The 19950-nt window shown below is 45.1% G+C and overlaps 1 long non-coding RNA gene across 5 annotated transcripts; it reads right to left on the bottom strand.

Moving 5' to 3' along the window:
- Positions 1–293: 293 nt before the first annotated feature.
- On the bottom strand, positions 294–18215 carry LOC307025164. Of its 5 annotated transcripts, XR_013804082.1 has the most exons (10): positions 18113–18215; positions 9214–9255; positions 8988–9048; positions 4759–4849; positions 4461–4539; positions 4160–4279; positions 1997–2066; positions 1335–1881; positions 1074–1236; positions 294–623 (listed from the first exon to the last, which is right to left on the bottom strand). It is a non-coding gene; the product is annotated as an uncharacterized lncRNA (long non-coding RNA). The 5 variants fall into 5 exon arrangements; XR_013804083.1 differs by lacking the exon at positions 1335–1881 and having other exon boundaries at positions 18113–18200; XR_013804084.1 differs by lacking the exon at positions 1335–1881 and having other exon boundaries at positions 18182–18196.
- Between the last annotated feature and the right edge of the window lie 1735 nt (positions 18216–19950).

Below are 19950 nucleotides of genomic sequence, written 5' to 3'. Positions count from 1 at the left end.
ACATTTCTATTGTGAAAGTAATGCAGGAGTAGCCAGTAATTTACTGTGAATTTACAATGTGTACTGTGAAAGTAATGCAGGAGTAGCCAGTAATTTACTGTGAATTTACAATGATACATGTGCATAACTGTAATCCCCAACTCCAGTACTTCCTGGAGGAAGCTCATACAATGGTTTCCTGTCCAAGTTTAACAGGAAACCAAAGTGTGAGCTTCCTCCTGGAAGTACTGAAGCTGCACTACAAAAATGCACGTAATCTTATTGTACAAGTAAAAACAACACAAACGCACAAATGAGGTAAAATCAATGGAAGCCCACTGGCATATTTATTGACAAAATAAACAACAGAGTAAACAAACAGAGTAAACAAACAGGAACATGAACTAGTTCACCTGAACTATCCATAAAAAACAGATGAACCCTTAACGGATCCTTTAAACAAATAATCCCTCGCAGGTGAACTGACCGTAATGCTTCCCACTGGACTTGTCCCCGCACACCATGCAGTCTATGCAGACCATTCTAAGTCTATCAGCTTCCGGTGAAGGGTGCTCACATGAGGGTTAATGGAGCTTCGCTTCTTTGCCTTTGAGCCTTTCTCCGGGTTGATGCCCAAGAAGCACCTGTTAATAAGCAAAGATAAGTTTCAGTTTTAATTAGACTCATGTATTGCAGGCAGCATTTATCAAGGTGTTCACCTGTGTCTTTTCCCACACCGACTGTTACTAATCCAAACCTGTTGGATCATCCTCTCACAATAACATTATTTGTAGCCTAGCAGAGTGCCTCAGGTACCTCTAACATAAGGTTTACTTACTTATCCGAATTTTGAAGCCATACTATAAATGTGAATTAAACCATTATGTCAAATTTTTTAACAAGATAGCCCAGCAACATCAAGTGATGGTGTGGTCCCAATTCGCATAGTTGGTTACAGGCTGCATACTCAAAGCATTTAATCTACTTTATGGCCTCTGTAGAAAGGCATGGACTTAATAGCCAGATAGTGAAACACATCTTTGCATGATAAGTCTTACTGATGACATTGATCATGTGTTTGAGTGTTACAATACCTTTGGATGAACTCCAGTGTGCATGATCCAACGGGATATTCGATGTTGAAGACATAGTAGCTGCTGAATAAAGCAGCTACCCCATGCAAAAAAAATGGGTGTGGGCCCATTACCACTTGTCCCTCGATGGATAGCATCCACCCAGAAGGCTTCATTGTGTCACCTGAAATGAACAGATGCCCCGTCATGCGTTATTGTGGATAGGTACATTCCTAGAATCAATCAAAACAAAAATAATACTTGAGCTAGAGATGTCCATACCAGATCCGAGTAACATTCATGATTGGCCAAGGACCAAAAAGCAGGAAAATATACAGTACAGAGCATGCAAGGACATTACACAGAACCCTCCACTTCAGGTGGACAGCACTTTTCTACTCCACCATCAGTGAGGTAGGCTACTTAACAGTCACTGTAAAAGTATCAAAGGTCCCTGTGCAGATAGGAGAATCTGGCTGAACGACAAAGCAACTCCCTAGCCCTCCTCCCTCTGCCTTTATGGCTAGACGGTTTAACCTCATTCCTCTATGGGTAGATGGTTACGAGCCCAGCTGGAACGAGAACATGTCAACTCGTCAGACCCCTGAATCATTGAAACAGGCTAGAGATTTTAACTAACGCGAATCGCTGAAACATGTGGTGTCAGAGTATCGTAAGTGTCGTTTCACAGACTGGACTTGAATGGAGTGCAGGAGAGATGGAAGGCCTTCAGTCAGATTCTCCCCTCGATGCAAAGGAACACTTAAGCTCTTTAGAGTAACCATTCAGTATCCTATCCTCATCGATGGTGGAGCAGAACAGGGATGTCCTAAGAGAAATTATATAACAAGAATAAAAGCAGCAGTGAAGTCTAGCCATTCAGGTCAGAAAAGCAGGAAATCCTGTATAAATAGGAAAAATCCCATCCCTGAACATTACATTACCTTGAATGATCAAGCAGGGGGTGCTTGGGAGTGCTGCAGTATTCACTACATCAGCAGCAGTGGCACAGGTCTGTAACAAAGTAACACACAATAGCATAGATTTAACATTATGCAAGGATGAAGATTGTTCATTGGTCAGAGGTAAATCAGAACATAATAAATGGTCTAATAATAATGACTTGCATTTATATAGCGCTTTTCAAGACACCCAAAGCGCTTACAAATGGACGTCCGTAAACCAATGTGCAGCCCCCGCCTGGGTGATGCTAAGGCAACAGCTAATCCGCGCACTACAGCTCAACCCAGATCAGCTCGGCCCATTTGGAGCAATTTGGGGGTTAAGTGTCTTGCTCAAGGATACTTCCGACATGCGGACAGTCAGAGCCAGGATTCGAACCACCAACCCTACGGTCGATGAAAGACCAGCTGTACCAACTGAGCTTCAGTCGCCCCTAATGTAATCACTCGTTTAGCATTTTAAATACATTTTAAAAAACGTATATCAACTTTGAGCATCAGTTTCTCCGTAGGCTCCTTAAAGTAGACCATAAGGAGCTGGAGGATGCAGGCAGCCTTCTCCGAACCCTCTGGATCATAGCTGGCCAGAACTTCCCTGATCTTCGGGTTGTCCAGTTTCTGGCAGAAATGCAGGATGGTCTGTCCTCTCTGACCCAGGGCCTCTTGGAGCTTCTGAAGTATGTTGACGTCCGTCAGGAGGCCAAAGTGGGAGAAAAGCCCTCTCGGAAAAAAAGAGAAAAGGCCATTCCTCTTTGACCTCCAACATCGCTGGAGCAGGCATTCTGTTGAGGTACCTCCGCAGGATGACGTAGGTCCTCACCATCAGAGGTTCTGCTCTCTCTGCCCCACCCATCCCTTCCTCTGTGTACAGACATACAAATACATGTTTGTTGCATCTGCTCTATAGAAGATCTATTGTGAGGCAAGATGTCAGTCAGGGTTAGGTAAACAGCTAAAACCTTGTGCTTTTTTTTCCCTGAGCCCAGTGGGTTCACAACCTCAAAGGCATCTTGGTACAGTATCAAACCAAGTGAGGAAGGGTCAGCTTTCAACATTGGATTACTTTAAAATCCTTCTCCATCCTTGACATCCTGATAGACAGCATCAGTAGATGGCTGCAAACGTGTCATGATATACTGTTCTTGTAGAGACTCATTTTTGAACAGTGTCACCAATGTCTCATATATAGGTACATACTGAGCAAAGCATTCTTTGTCATTTTCATCATTGCCCAAGAGCAAAGGCACGGGATGAACATAGTTGAAACACTCTTTAAAAGCAGCCTTCCTCTTTGCATCTGTACTGAGTTTTCCCCTGTTATAGAGTGTGAGTAGATCCTCTCTGTTCAGTTCATCGATGATGCTGCTTATAGTGGCCTGAGGGATTCCAAGTTTCTTCAATTTCTCACTCAGAATGTTAAGTGAATGAGACAGACCAAGTTCATGAGCACTTTGAAAGCCATCAATAATGGTTTGTATGGTGCTTGCCGGTAAGAGTAGCTTAGATTGCAATTTCAAATACAAAAGTGTAAGGTTATGTAAAAAAAGGGTTTCGTCCACAACTAATGGCACTTCTGGTTCATCATCATGTTCATCATCATGTTCACCAGCAGCTTCTGAAGATGACTGAATGGGTTCTGGCAATGACTCTGTAGTAATAGACTTGTCTAGTACCAAGTCATCTAAAACTGAATCCTCTGCACGCCTATGTTTCCTGTTAATATGTGAAGCAAAAGCCATCACGTTTGTGAACCTGCAATCACAACCTCTAAATGGGCATCTAGTTTCCATTCCTCCCCTTAGGTGTGTCTTCAAATGCTTAATAAGAGAGGCTAAAGTGTCACACTTAAATGCACAAGCCTCAAGCACACATTTCAAGGATGTGTCAGGTGGTAGAGCTGATATGTCAGGCGGTATAGGCCGAGCAGCTTGCAGGTAGTACTTATGCAGCCTATATATGCGATTTCAGTGCTGTGTGTTTTCTGTACCTCCGTGAGCAGTCAGGCACCCCACACTGATAGTGAAAATTGGGGGCATTACTGTGCAGCTTTGTGTGCTGAACAAAGTTATGCACCTTCTCAGACACATGCTGACATCCAATATATTTACAGTGGAACATTGTTGTGCATGGTAACTAGTTACCTACCCAAACATAATTCAATCTGCCTGACAATGAACAGGACGGTTAGCCTGGCTGCCTGACACTGAAGAGGATGGTTAGCCTGGCTGCCTGACACTGAAGAGGATGGTTGGCCTCTCTGATGACCTAGAAAAAAGGAGACCAGAGAAAGGAGAAATTACAAAGGCAACCAACAAAAGGAATTTTTCAGTTTGTATGCAGATTATGAACATGAGCATATTGTAAAGGTGTAGCCATTCAGTCAGGTAGTTGAGCATCCCATTTAGACGAGACCGCAGTCACACAATCATATCGAAATGTTAACTACCTTAGCTGCAACAACACTCGAACAGTCACTAGCAATTTCCTCGAGGCGCACGCACACCAGGATCACGAGGATGTCAAATCTGGAATAGAGGCAGTAAAAAACCACCACAGGGAAGCAAGAGAGGTAAGCTCACATAAATGTACTGTCAAACAGTATTGGATGAAGTGATTAATCTCAGGTGTGCTGCACAGTTAACAAATGTCTGAGCTTCAGTACTTCATGGAGGGAAGCACTGGAGCTGGGTACTGCAGTTATGCACAGTCTTTAAACTACGGTCTGTATTGCATACTAGGCCTACCTCCAACTAGGAAGCAATCCGTGGATTGGATTTAGGATTTAGGCAATACACCTCGTCGCGTTGGTCAACACCAGGCAGGCAATCAGTAGGCCTAGAGGAAGATACAAGATACAATATCTGTTTATTCGCCATGTAGTTTTACAACATACTAGAAATGTGTTGCTGGTAGGTACTGACATAAAGACAACATTGGACAGGGTGCAGGGACAAGACAGGAAAAGTGCAAAACAGGACAGTTTACAAAATGCAGGTAAAAGTAGAAGCTAATTTAGGCTAGAATAGTATAGAAATAAAATAAGATAAAAAATGTTTGTGTTTTCAGAGAAATAACATTACGCATTGCAATAACCTATAAACATTTCAAACCTATAAACATTGCGAACCTGTAAACATTGTGAAGAGGGAGAGAGAGTTTGGTAATCCTTTATCATCCAGAGTAGTGTTGATGAAAGTATTGAGTGATTGAAACTTTGCTTGCTAGGCGAGGCTTAAACTCTAAGTAAAGAGTTCAACTTTTTATGTCTGAGCATGTTTTGAGAGCAGCATGCTCAGTCATAAAATGTTGAACTCTGTGTCTCAGAGCAACATTAAGAGATCTATGGATACATCTCTCAACACCCATATGAAACAGAACTGTAAACAGATTTTATTTTTATTTATGGATATCTTACAAATCACTCCCCTTTCAAACTGTATTCTTGTTATTTTTAACAACTGTTGTGTTAATGTCATATAGTATTTTATACCTGTTTTTCATTTAGTCTTTGGGGCCGCTGTGACCTTCAACCAGGTCGCAAACTAAGGTTAAAGGTCATGTTTTCATGGCTCTCAATACTCTAGACGGCACAAAGGAAGGTCCGACAGCTTTGAGCTTGGTGTCGTTGGAATCGTCTCGAAGAGTACATGCAGATTCATCCCTCTGCTGCTCCGAATGTCAAACGTTACGGCTTAAAACGGGAAAAAGCCTTCCGTTAAGCCGCTTTCACTCTCGCTCTTGTGGTGATAGAGCACGCCAATTTCCCCGCATGCTAAGAAGTCAAGAGTATTCTAGTTAGCTTCGGCTTGATGTGGAGATGTGATTTGATGTGTCGTTTGTCCCCCAACTCCTCTCGGATGCCCTCTCCAAAGTTGAGATATTTACTAAAATGCTCAGGGGAGTTTCCTGAATTTTCATGCCGAAAGCCAAGCACTAGGCCCTGGGTAAATTAAGACGCTGATTTGGGGCACTTTTTCCACTTTCCCTGGTGTTAGAAACTCAAGTCAGGCATCCCTGGAATCGTTGCAAAAATACATTTCTAACTAAACGTAATTGAGAATGCAGTTTAGTTCTTTGGGAACGTAATTTTTAGGAGACAGGGTTGCCAGGACACACGCCGGTTAGAATAGTCTATTCTGCACATGTGCACTACAATATTTAGCAACAGGGAAAATGCAACTTTGCAATGCCGACGATTTAGGAATATGGCAACCATCAGTCAGCCGTGCCATAAACCAAACCATCAACGCACTCTCTAGACCACATATCATCCAACAGTTTATCCGGTTTCCTTTGGACAATCAACAACTACACAGGATCAAAGCCTACTTCATGGCAATTGCAGGTATGCCCGGTGTGGTCGGTGCTATTGACGGGACGCACATACAAATAATTGCGCCATCAAAAGATAAGGACGTATTCGTCAATAGAAAGAAAGTACATTCCATCAACACGCAGATTGTTTTCATTCATCATGATAGGGGGACTTGAACAGCGGTGTGGGCTGTTATTGAAAGTGTTTAAGTGCTGGAAATATGCTCATTGGATAATAGTTTGCAGGGTGCTTTTAATTGCCTCCTTGATTTAATGCAATTTACGTATTTTTATTGTTTGCTCTCTCTCTTTAACGTGCATATACAACGTCATTACCGTGGTCTGCACAAACTTGTCATCATGCGTGTATTCTGCTAACTGCACTGTCCATAACTATTTGATAGGAATACATTTCTAGCCGAGGCTATTTCCTTGTTTTAGTGGGCTCGTTTGTGGGATGTTGCGGATGAGTTTCACCAAGACCGCCTGCTCTGAACAACCAATCACTGTACTGACCGCTTCTAAACTCATGCACGAGAATCAACGTAATCCATAGCAACGGCGCGTCACTCTTAGTTCACTCTTAGTGATTTATCCTTAGTATGAGTAGGTCTCAGCGGCTTTGTGAATAACTTTTAAGAAAAAAGTCCTACGTAAAATGTTTTAACGCGAGTTAGGAGCACTCCTAGCGGTAAGATAAAATGCTTTGTGAATACGGCCCCAGGTGTATATCAGTATGTAGTGTCTCTACTTTAAAGAGTCCTCTCCTGCTGATGTTCAGGGGCCGTATTCACAAAGCATTTTATCTTACCGCTAGGAGTGCTCCTAACTCGCGCTAAAACATTTTACGTAGGACTTTTTTCTTAAAAGTTAATCACAAAGCCGCTGAGACCTACTCATACTAAGAGTTAAATCACTAAGAGTGAACTAAGAGTGACGCGCCGTTGCTATGGATTACGTTGATTCTCGTGCATGAGTTTAGAAGCGGTCAGTACGGTGATTAGTTGTTCAGAGCACGCGGTCTCGGTGAAACTCATCCGCAACATCCCACAAACGAGCCCACTAAATCACAGAAAAACAAGGAAATAGCCTAGGCTAGAAATGTATTCCTATCAAATAGTTATGGACAGTGCAGTCAGCAGAATACACGCATGGTGACAAGTTTGTGCAGACCACGATAATGACGTTGTATATGCACGTTAAAGAGAGAGAGCAAACAATACAAATACGTAAATTGCATTAAATCAAGGAGGCAATTAAAAGCACCCTGCAAACTATTATCCAATGAGCATATTTCCAGCACTTAAACACTTTCAATAACAGCCCATACCGCCGTTCAAGTCCCCCTATCATGATGAATGAAAACAATCTGCGTGTTGATGGAATGTACTTTCTTTCTATTGACGAACACGTCCTCATCTTTTGATGGCGCAATTATTTGTATGTGCGTCCCGTCAATAGCACCGACCACACCGGGCATGCCTGCAATTGCCATGAAGTTGGCTTTGATCCTGTGTAGTTGCTGATTGTCCAAAGGAAACCGGATAAACTGTTGGATGATATGTGGTCTAGAGAGCGCGTTGATGGTTTGGTTTATGGCACGGCTGACTGATGGTTGCGATATTCCTAAATCGTCGGCATTGCAAAGTTGCATTTTCCCTGTTGCTAAATATCGTAGTGTTGCCAAACATTTTATTTCCGGACTAATCGGGTTATTCCTGTTAGTCGGGGATATTTATTGCATCCCGCACTAATTCCACAACAAGTTTGATACCCTCACGATTTAGCCTATATCTCTTGATCAATTCACAGTCTTCCATTGTCTCCAAAACATTTCGTCTCGCAGCCATTTTCAGATTCTTTGTGAATAGGTCTTACTGAGTTAGGAGTCCTCTCGAGGACTTTTAAGCTCTCCTAAACTTAGGTGCTACTTTTAGGCCTAAAATAGTTTATGAATTGCTCTTAGTGAATAAAATTAGGAGTCCTAAATGTAAGACTGACACACCCATTATGTTTAGGAGTTTCTCCTAAATTCGCCAGTTAGGAGCTACTTTTAGCCCTAAGATCCTTTGTGAATACGGCCCCAGGTGTATATCAGTATGTAGTGTCTCTACTTTAAAGAGTCCTCTCCTGCTGATGTTCAGGTGTATATCAGTATGTAGTTTCTCTACTTTAAAGAGTCCTCTCCTGCTGATGTTCATGTGTATATCAGTATATAGTGTCTCTACTGTGACATGTCTCCATGCTTTAATGTACACTTACATACACCAAACTTTCCAGTTATATTCCTATCAATATTCTGAAGGCTTTTACATAAGGGTTTTTTCATACATCATTCATAGCCTGAATTATATAAGATTTTATACCTAAAAACAAAACAAAATAATTTTGAACCTGGCTTTATCCAATATTCAGAAAAGTGTTCTTGAAATGTGTTAACATATGCACATATTTCATCATTTGTATATTCAAACAAACTATTTCAGAAAAATTGTATTACAAAAAACAATTGCCTTATTGCAAGTAATTAACTAGAGAAATGTCTTGCTGATATCTTTAAGTTAAGAAAAATACCCTATTCACCTGTAGTGTCTCGCCTTAACTGACAAATCCTACTCAATTAATCTTTGACTTATTTGGAGACGTGAAGGATACTTACTGTACTTTTGAGCCGCTGGCTTTCATCGATACATCTGGCCACTCCCCAACAACTTGGAAATCTGAAATTCAAAGTTGGAGAATTAGTCACACAATGAACTTCATGCACAAAATAATTAATCCTGTATGAATTAGTAATTAATCAAAATGTTTATATTGCACTGTTTTAACATGTATGACTTATCTCATGATCCCCTAGTCGTGTGTATAGTAATTGTAGTGTTTACCTGTAGTTAATATCCTCTGTTCCTGTATTAAGTGATGATCTCCTGCACACACAGACACAAACACATACAAAGCGGCGTTATTTAGGTAAAACCTATGGGTAAAACACAGTCCACGGACAATATTTGAATGAAACCTTAAAAATACCACACTTTGAAAAAGAGCTGAAGCTGCAGTTAGCTTGATATGGTCGCTTAGCAATGCTAAGCCACGTCTGCCTCATTACAAGCATCCGCAAAAGAGCTGCACGACACGCGCTAAAAAGCCCTCGCGCGTCTGTCTCATTGCGCTCAAGGCTCAAACAGACCAAAGAGCGGCACCGCACAAGCTAAAAAAAAAAACGGGCGCGCCTCATTGCGCTCAAACATCTGCAAAATAGCGGCGGACGCGCTAAAAAAAACCTTGCATTTGTACGGCCCCTTATCCCTGCATTAAACGTTACCTACATCAGTTAAATCGAATATTGTCATACAACACTGCATAAAACCTGATAGATCCAGCAGCTTTATTAATTTGCTCCAGTTGTTATGTAACAGGGACAGTTATGTCTCATTTGTATATAATATATTATGTAAATATGTCTATATAATTACACAAAATCTGTGTTTATTCTTGTTTCATCTTGTGTTAATACCTGACGCAGTAGGACTCACATCAGTATGTGGAACTATAATTTTAGCGTGTACCCCTACGTTCCTTATGCATGTGACACTGTTCCCCTTTTTTTCGCGGGGTTCATGCATCGTTCTCCCCTTTTGATACTGATCTCTGTGGGAGAGGTAGGCGGCTCTTCAGCCAGAAGCAATTTCCGTGTTTTAGTGTCGACTTTATGCAATGGGCACGTTAAAGAGAGTACTGACTGGAGAAATGTTTTCTTTCTGTCGCTGTTTCGTCAGGAGTGAAAATAAATGTACATCCTGAATGAAGCTACACGTCTGGGTCGTCGTCTTTCTACACAACACAACGCAGAGTCAGACACAGCCGGTTACACTTGGTGCCGTGACGACCCGTTGTATCCGCGACCAGCGCCGTCTGGTCCCCGGGGTAAAGCTGCTGCCCACCGGCGGGAAGAAGGAAAGACTGGAGTGTGTGTTTTTTTTTTTTTCCTCTTTTTTTTTTTTTTTTTTCCCCCTCTCTTGCTGCGACGGCAGGTGCGTTAAAGGGACAGTGTACATATTCAAATTGAGAGATGCACTGAGTCTGAGAGGACACTTACCACTGAGTATATCTGTCTATCTGTGTTTTATCATTTTATTTTATTTTAGTGTTTTATCTCTTGTGGGTGGCTTTAAACTGTGTTTTGATTGCTTTGTGGGATTTTTTTGTTGTTGTCATTAACAATATGGATGTTAGTGGGCATGATGTCACATTTGGGTTGGGGAGGGGCCAGCGACTTAAAGGTAGTGAAAGATTTGGGTTCGCTAGTGATTTCAACCCGACATTAACACCTGCTGCAAGCTCCACACCTATTATGCAGCCAGACCGTAAACTTACACAAGTAGTATCTGTTGAAGCTTTTGGGGAAATGATAACAAGTTTGGCTAAACAGATAGGTGAGAACATATCAAGCACCATGCACCAGCCCAGTGCTGCCCAGCCTCAGTCTCCCACCAATCCACACCCGTCCCACCAGGCTGATTTGTCTCAATTGAAGGTTGTGGTGCAGTCAGACACCAAGGCTCCGCCTTACTTCAGGGGTGATCGTGCTGATGTATTTTCTATTCATGAATGGGAGGACATGATGAGATGTTACCTGAATAGAGTGAAATGTGACACTCACGTAGAAAGGTTTGATCTGATTATGTCAAGACTAACAGGTAAAGCCAGGGATGTGGTGAAAGTGTCAATCCGCAGCCGACCTGACTTGAGTGCGACCGACCTGCCCACAGCTGTGTTTGACATATTAAAGGGTAACTTTAGTGAGCTGTCATACTCTAACTTGCCCATGAAAGATTTTTACGGCACTGTTCCACGTGCTGGTGAAAGTGCTATGGACTATTGGATACGCCTTAACAAGTCAATAGATGCTGCGGACGAGTGCCTCCGGAGGCGAGGTAAATGTGTAGATGACCCCAGTGCAGAAGTGGTCTTGATGTTCATTAATCACTGTCCTGACCCCAGTCTCGCCATATCATTCCAACTGAAGGCACCTGAGCGGTGGACCACGGCTGAGGTTCAGGAGCGTCTGGACGCCCATATGAGAAATGTGAGAAAAACAGCAGCGCAGTCTCATAATGTGGTGGGTCTGTCAGTTTATAGTCAAAGCCCTGTGACTGATTCTTTTCGCCCTGTCAATCTGGGGATGTCTCAGGCCTCATTAGCGCACCAACCAGACCCCCCTCCCAACTCTCTACCGGCCACTGCCCTTGCTTACAGTCAGCCTCAGCCAGACCATGCTAGGGTGAGTCCCCAAGTGTCCCCCTTATCCCTGCCTCTCTCTGCTGTCTCTGACCCAGCCCCTACCACCGTCAACCCACCTACTACCGACGCTGGTGTTCAACAGGTAGTTGCAATGTTTGACAGAGTTCTGGCTATGTGCAACGCTTCCCTTACAACCAGTCAAAGGCCAGACTACCATCAGCCAGGTAACCACCAACAAGCCCACCGTCAGAATGGTCAGCCAGGCAACCACCAACAAGTCCACCGTCAGAATGGTCGACCCCGTTACCAGCAGGCATCTGAGTCCTTTCCATGCAAGGTTTGTGGCTCCAGGGACCATTCAACCCATGCACACTGCAGGCTTTACAGATTATGCCTTAACTGCTTCAGTCCTGGTCACATAAGAAATCAGTGCCCACAGGCCTCTCCTTCCTCAGCCATGCCACCTTCTCCCTCCAATGCTGGTTTAAACTAGCCCGCCCGTGCAGTGAGAGGGATAGCATGGGCGGCACTAGTGACACCCTCAGTGAGGAAAATGACTTAAGATCAACATATGTGAACTGCTGTAGTAATCTTCCTGATGACAAAACTGTGATTGCTGTGGGTTCACATAGAGTTGAAGGAGCCAATGACTTGTTTTATACCCCAGTGTTAGTAGGGGGTCAGTCAACTTTAAGGGGGATGCTTGATTCAGGGAGCATGTCATGCACACTCAGCGAAGAGGCAGAGTCCAATCTTAGAGCTGCTGGTGTCCTCCCTTGTCCTCAGCCTGTGCCAGAGAAGGTGGTCCTAGTTGGCTGTGGTGGCCTTATGACACAACCCAGATGTATCTATGACCTGGAGATTGAGGTTTACGGTTCTAAATTCATTGTGCCAACTTTCCTTGTCCCAGGGCAGAGAGACGAACTCATTATTGGTAGCAACGTCATCAGGCCCATATTACAGAGGATGAAGTCTGATGAGAAGTACTGGGAGCTCATCCAGTCCAACACCTCAGACCCCGACTGTGAGCAGTTTCTTCAGTTGCTCAGCTGCATCACTCGTTGGTCTGGTCCTGAACTGCCTGACAAGGTTGGCACGGTCAAGCTACGGCAAGCTATCACTCTAGCACCACAGAAGGAGTATCTGGTGTGGGGAAAGCTACCTGGCAGTGTTCCTGTGTCCCCTGGGAGCACTGTCATTGTGGAGCCCACCTCCTCCCGTTCAGCCCCCAAAGACATTATTGTGGGACGGGTTGTGGCACCCATGTGGGGAGATCGTTGGGTCCCTATGAAGGTCCTTAACCCAACCAAGAGTCCCGTGACACTACGCCGCAATGCTAAAGTGGCCGATGTGTTTACTTGTGTCGCGATGGAAGACCTTCCCCTCTCTCAGGGTGTGAATAGGCCACAGACCAGTCAGGCAGCTGACCCTCCTCCCAACTCAGATGCCAGCTCTACCCACACTCAGCAGCTTAAAGACTGTGGATTGGCAGACATCGACCTCGAAGGCTGTGCGGTGTCAGATGAATGGAAAAAGAGACTCTCTGAACTGTTGCTCACTTACCAGGATGTCTTCTCCAAAGACAAGCTGGACTGTGGGGAAGCGAAAGAGTTCGTCCACCGGATTCATCTCACTGATGATCACCCCTTCAGGCTACCCTATCGCCGTGTCCCTCCAGCACACTATCACAAACTGAGAGAGGTGCTGTCTGAGATGGAGTTGAAAGGCATCATCAGTAAATCAGTCAGTGAGTATGCATCGCCGCTGGTCCTTGTCTGGAAGAAGTCAGGAGAGTTAAGGATCTGCACTGACTTTCGCTGGCTTAATGCCAAGACCGTCAAGGACGCCCACCCGCTGCCTCACCAGGCCGACTGTCTTGCTGCCCTTGGTGGAAACGCCTTTTTCAGCACCATGGATCTCACATCGGGGTTCTACAACATCCCCCTCCATGAGTCTGACAGGAAGTACTCGGCATTCACAACACCCTTAGGCCTGTATGAGTACAACAGACTTCCCCAAGGTCTTTGCAACAGTCCCGCGTCCTTTATGCGGATGATGATGAGTGTGTTTGGTGATTTGAACTTCTCCAGCCTCCTCTGTTATTTGGACGACCTGCTTGTCTTTGCTCCATCCGAGGAGGAAGCCCTGAAACGGCTGGAGACTGTCTTCTCGCGGCTCAGAGCCAACAACCTGAAGCTGTCTCAGAAGAAGTGCTACTTCCTTCGCAGGACTGTGGGGTTTCTGGGTCACGTGATAGACAGCAGTGGCGTCTCAGTCGACCAAGAGAAGGTGAGGGTCATCTCAGCTTTCGGGAAGGAGGATCTCATGAACGACGACGGTTGCACCCCATCTCAGCGGAAGGTCAGGTCTTTCCTCGGGATGGTGCTGTATTATCAACACTTCATTCCTGGCTGTTCTTCCATCGCAAAGCCACTCTACGCCTTAACTGCAGGGCAGAAGAGGAAAGCCAAGGGCTCTTTCGGTCGGAGAAGAGCTGGCACCTTTCGAGAACTGACTCCTCAGGATTGGACCCCTGCCTGTGAGAAGGCATTTGATGATCTGAGACACGCACTCCTCAACAGCGTGGTGCTGGCACATCCAGACTTTGATAGGCCTTTCATCCTCTCCACCGATGCTTCCCTTGATGGTCTGGGTGCTGTACTGTCCCAAATTTCTGCTGGTGAGGAGAAGGCAAGACCCATCGCCTTTGCAAGCAAAACTCTCAGTCGCAGCCAGCTCAATTATCCTGCACACAGACTGGAGTTCTTGGCTCTAAAGTGGGCGGTTTGTGAGAAGTTTAGCCACTGGCTCAAGGGTCACAGATTCACCGTCTGGTCAGATAACAATCCTCTCACATATATCATGACCAAGCCGAAACTTGACGCCTGTGAGCAGCGGTGGGTTGCTAAGTTGGCTCCGTATTCCTTCGAAATCAAACATATTCCCGGCAGGTTGAACGTGGTGGCGGATGCCCTCAGCAGAGACCCTTTCGTGAAACCTTTGAGGGAACGGTTGCTGCGTGAACCCTACTTGGAGCTACTGGACCAGGTCTGTGACGTCAGTGATGGGTCTGTGCAAGATGCCTTCCGCCTCACCTGCCAACCACAGTCACTGGAGGGTCCATCTCACTCTGACGCCATTGAAGGTTCAATGTCTGAGGATGAGGTCTCTTCTCTTCTTTCCTCCTTGGACGAGTGGGACTCTGCTCCTAGGGAGCGTGCAGCCTCCCTGGTTGATCACCTCACCACCTTTGAACCACCTGGCCAGGACACGTTGCATTCCCTATCTCTTTCTGAGCTGCAGTCACACCAGCAACAGGACCCAGTAATTTCCAGGGTCGCTCTCTATGTCGACAGGAAGCGCAGGCCTTCCAGACGGGAACGCTACAATGAGAGTCAGCCGACTCTGAGAGTCTTGAAGCAGTGGGATAAACTGACTCTTCTGAATGGCGTCCTCTACAGGGTCACGAAAGATCCCTTGACTAGACAGAAGAGGTCCCAGTTCGTGGTGCCGGAGTCGCTAAAGGCAGATGCATTATCTGGTGTTCACGACCATGCTGGCCATCAAGGTCAGCCCCGCACACTGTCTCTGGCCCGCCAGCGTTTCTTCTGGTACGACATGGAGAAGGATGTCCGCAATCATGTGAAGCACTGCCACAGATGTGTTCTCAGCAAGACTCCTGAACCTTCCGCAAGAGCCCCACTGGAGAGCATTAAGACCTCTGCCCCTCTGGAGCTTGTGTGCATCGACTTCTGGTCAGCTGAAGACCGTCACAACAAGTCTGTGGATGTTCTTGTGATCACCGATCACTATACAAAGTTGGCACATGCTTTCCCCTGCCAGGATCAGACAGCTAAGAGAGTAGCCAAGAAGCTGTGGGACAACTTTTTCTGTGTTTATGGCTTCCCTCAGCGCCTTCATTCTGACCAGGGAGCAAACTTTGAAAGTGAGCTGATTGCTGAGCTCTTGCAGTTGTCAGGGGTTGACAAGTCCCACACCACACCTTACCACCCTATGGGGAACGGCGGCACAGAGAGGTTCAACCGCACCCTGGGCAACATGTTGAGGTCTCTACCACTTCGCTCCAAACAGAAGTGGCCGCAGATAATACAGACAATGACTTTCGTGTACAATTGCACTGTCCATGAGACCACTGGGTTCGCGCCCTTCTATTTGATGTTCGGGAGAATCCCAAGGCTGCCAGTGGACCTTCTGTTCAGGAATGTACTTCATGATGTGACTGTGTGTGACTACAATGCCTACGTGAAATCCCTCTTGGAAGACCTGCACTGTGCCATGGCACTGGCCCAGAAAAACTGCACAGCGGAGCAGAGACATCAGAGTGACCAGTATAACAAACGGGTCAGGGGCCAACCTCTGTCTGTCGGTGACCAGGTGCTGCTGGCGAACAAAGGCGCCAAGGGAAAATGCAAGCTTTCTGACAAGTGGATGCCTGTTGTGCACACTGTGGTGGCCTCAAAACCAGCCCTCCATATCTACCGGATCAGGGATCCAGAGGGACATGAGCGTGTTGTTCACCGAAACCTGCTGCTGCAAGTCAACTTCCTTCCGCTGGAGGAGGCCTCGGATGGTGAAGATGATGCTCCTGTGCCCGCACCTACCCCTAGCATGACCGATACCGCTCCGGCATCTGATTGGCATGGGACAGAGGTGTCCGAGTTAGACACAGCAGCTGCAACAGCTGGGCCATCCCTAGCTGGTTCCCTCTCGGATGTTGACGGGGAGGATGGCCGCACCGCCTCATGGGTCCTTGAGCAGTCCCCTTTTGATGACTCTGTTCATCCAGACCACCCACCACCTCCTTCTGTGTTGGTCACCCCCGTTTCTAGTGACCCTGCAACTGCTGTAGAGACCCCAATGGCTTTCCCAGCTCCTCTGCCACAACGGCCCCCTGCCAATAAGCGTCAAGCATCACATGTAGATGGCCAGGTTACCTCACGATTCGGCAGAGTCATTAGACCTGTGCGCCGCTTCATTGAGTCCATGGCACAACTTGAGTCCCTTCTTGAGGGTTGAGATAAGGCCGCGTGCTGTTATTAATGTGTGAAATGTGGCGTGTTAGCCATTATTTGTGCTCTGGTGATATACTGCTGTATTGAGCCTTTTTTTATTTTATTTTTCGCTCATCCACATCGTTTGGCCAGGGTGTGGGGTGTAAACTGCACCTCACCTTGTCTGTAGAGTACTGTGGGTTCTTGCTGGGCCCAAGCGAGTCCCTCATTCTCTTATCCTTTAGGTAGGAAGCTCTTATTGCTGTTTCATATGGTTTTGTTGCTTGTTGTAATGGCCAGTGTGTTTATATGTGGATTGTTTTGCGACCCAGAATTTTGCATAATTCTAGCGGGGTGAGTGTAACAGGGACAGTTATGTCTCATTTGTATATAATATATTATGTAAATATGTCTATATAATTACACAAAATCTGTGTTTATTCTTGTTTCATCTTGTGTTAATACCTGACGCAGTAGGACTCACATCAGTATGTGGAACTATAATTTTAGCGTGTACCCCTACGTTCCTTATGCATGTGACACTGTTCCCCTTTTTTTCGCGGGGTTCATGCATCGTTCTCCCCTTTTGATACTGATCTCTGTGGGAGAGGTAGGCGGCTCTTCAGCCAGAAGCAATTTCCGTGTTTTAGTGTCGACTTTATGCAATGGGCACGTTAAAGAGAGTACTGACTGGAGAAATGTTTTCTTTCTGTCGCTGTTTCGTCAGGAGTGAAAATAAATGTACATCCTGAATGAAGCTACACGTCTGGGTCGTCGTCTTTCTACACAACACAACGCAGAGTCAGACACAGCCGGTTACAGTTAACTTAAACTAAAACGGTAGCAAATAGGAGATACCTAATTTCGGTTGTGAAATTATTAAGATAAAGTCAAAAGAAAACTGTCAGCTCACCTATTAAAATGAGTTTGCTGTCATTACACGACTGAATGAAACACATGCATAAAAACCTGATAATACTCATAATCTATCAAGCTTACCGTACCTACCGTAGTGGTTGCAGCCTCTTTGCATCTGATTCTCCTTCTGTCTCTGTCAGTGTCATATGTCAAATCAACTGTAGAGCATCATATGACGCTAGTTTATCGCCGGAGCAGTTAGATTAACATTAACATGCTTATTGTAGTACTAAGTGCAATGCCTTGCGGCCTGATTCTTATTCTGTTTTCTGTGACTATCTGCCTCACCCTGTCAGACTTTCAGTTGCACGCGCTACTAAAGAGACGTGTTACCATGGAAACCAAACAATGGTGTAGCTGTATTAAAGTCCGAGTGGAAACAGTCCTGAGTAAATCTGATTTTGTCAGAAATCGGGAGAAATATGAAACGTCTTCTGAGATTCTGCAGAAACCTAGTTGTGTGGAGCTGTTGCCAACTTGGCGACTTTCTCGTTAAATTCGGCGGTTTTCCAAATCCTCCGGCTACTTATTTTTGTCAAAAGCGACTAACGACTAATCTAACGACTTGTAATGGTGTTATTAGGCACTTTTCTGGTGTTAGGAGACTCACATATTTTGTTCAGCAGTTAACAAGCCGCGGGTGCTTCCGTGAGCCCCTTTGCCCTCCCATAGTACTCACAGGCGCTCAGACTCACAGTTGCCACTCGCAACAGCTCAGCTGCAGTCAGAGCAGAGAGGAGGAGAAGAGAAAGCCGCACTCTCCGCGTCGAGACTGCAAATGAATTGCGCATGCGCCAACTGCCAAGCCGTCCTGGTTTTGAGCAGGATTTAAATGTAAATGTTTCTTCACTGTCACACTATAATACATAACTGCCTTTGCTTTGCTTTGACTCACACAGCCTCAGTCACTTAATCACCTCGTCCACTGTGTGTGTGTGTGTGTGTCTCTCTCTGTGACAAGCTAACCATCCACGCAGGTCATCATGTCACAGTCTAAACTGTATTCACAAAAGTACAGAGAGGAGTGGGAATCAAACCCTGAGTTTAAAGGATGGTTGAAGCCATTTATTGGAGATGACACACGGGCATACTGCCTTTATTGTAAGGGAGATTTCTACTAAAAACTATTTCTACTTTTTCTAATGGAGACATTTCTGATCTACTGTCGTCTGGATTTACCATTTACTCCTTGACAGTTTTTCTTTACTCCTCTCTCCCATGCTCTCCTACAGCCGCCAATATGCAAATTAGGCAATGACGTCATTAAGGGACTTCTGGTGACTTTTCGGACAGCCAATAGCTACTTTCCTTACTATGGAGTTGGCAATACTCCCATAAGGAGGGCTCTGAGCTCCTAGGAAAGCAGTGAAATCCATCATACATCTATGGGGGTCGCTAATACATTACCAACAACCATTATTTTAATCACAAATAATGCATGTGTCAATGTAATGTATTATTTATGTTAAAGAGGTAAATAGGCTAAAAGAAAAACATGTTTTCCAAAAGAACTACACATCGTATTCTCTCTTGAATGACAATATACCTGCACTTCACCAATAACCATAAATTATTGCGCAATCTATACCTTTGAGCGTACTGTACAAGCTGAGATGAAGTGTTATGTGGTGTGCATATTTGAACATTTTCATATTTAAGTTTGTAGCAAGTAGAGGGCTGCTGCTGCTGTGTGTGTGTGCTTGCAGCGGCTTGCAGCCTACCCTTATTTTCCCGCCTTTTTGTCAATATTTTGAAGAGAAACAGTTTTTGCCCGTAGGACAGGAGACCAACAGGCGCCTATCAATGATTGTCAACTGACAGCACAATGAGTCAAAGGACTAGCAGCAGCAGCATGATGATGATGGTCTGTTGTTTTAGGAACATGGATGTAAATAAATGGAATTCAATAACATTGAATAGCATATCATGCAGTTTGTCTGTGCCTTTTCCTTCGTGTTGTCCTGGCATATAGTCTCCGCCATGGTTTGCTTTGCTGCCAGGGGATGCTCCAAGCGCTCAGAGAAAGGAGTATGAATGTACGGTTTCCCCACTGACACAGAGAAGAGGAAAGAATGGCTGGCTCAAGTCAGCAGGAGCAATTTAACTATCACAAAAGACAACAACAGCGTATGTGAGGTAGGCCTAATCATATTTTTCACAAAACGAAGACCACACCATTGGGAAGCTTAATGTCTGTTTGATAAAAATAAGGAACAGGGAGAGGCTTGCAGAACTCTGGGAGTTGAGACTCAGTGGTGAGGGTCTCATTGCAGGTCTTCAGGCTCCATTGAATCCCCCTGGGGTTCTTGTGCTGAGAGAGGGAGACAGGAGAAAGGGTTAGATACATCTAGCAACCTATAGGATGGGACATTGCTGACCTATTTTAAACTTACCTTGTGTTTTCACTCTCACTTAAGGAGCCTGTGACACGAGTTTCCCCCATCATCC

Source organism: Notothenia rossii (assembly GCF_949606895.1).
Source record: "Notothenia rossii genome assembly, chromosome: 11".
NCBI lineage: Eukaryota > Metazoa > Chordata > Actinopteri > Perciformes > Nototheniidae > Notothenia > Notothenia rossii.
The sequence above is the reverse complement of the archived record's forward strand: the minus strand, read 5'-3'. Positions and strand labels throughout refer to the sequence as shown.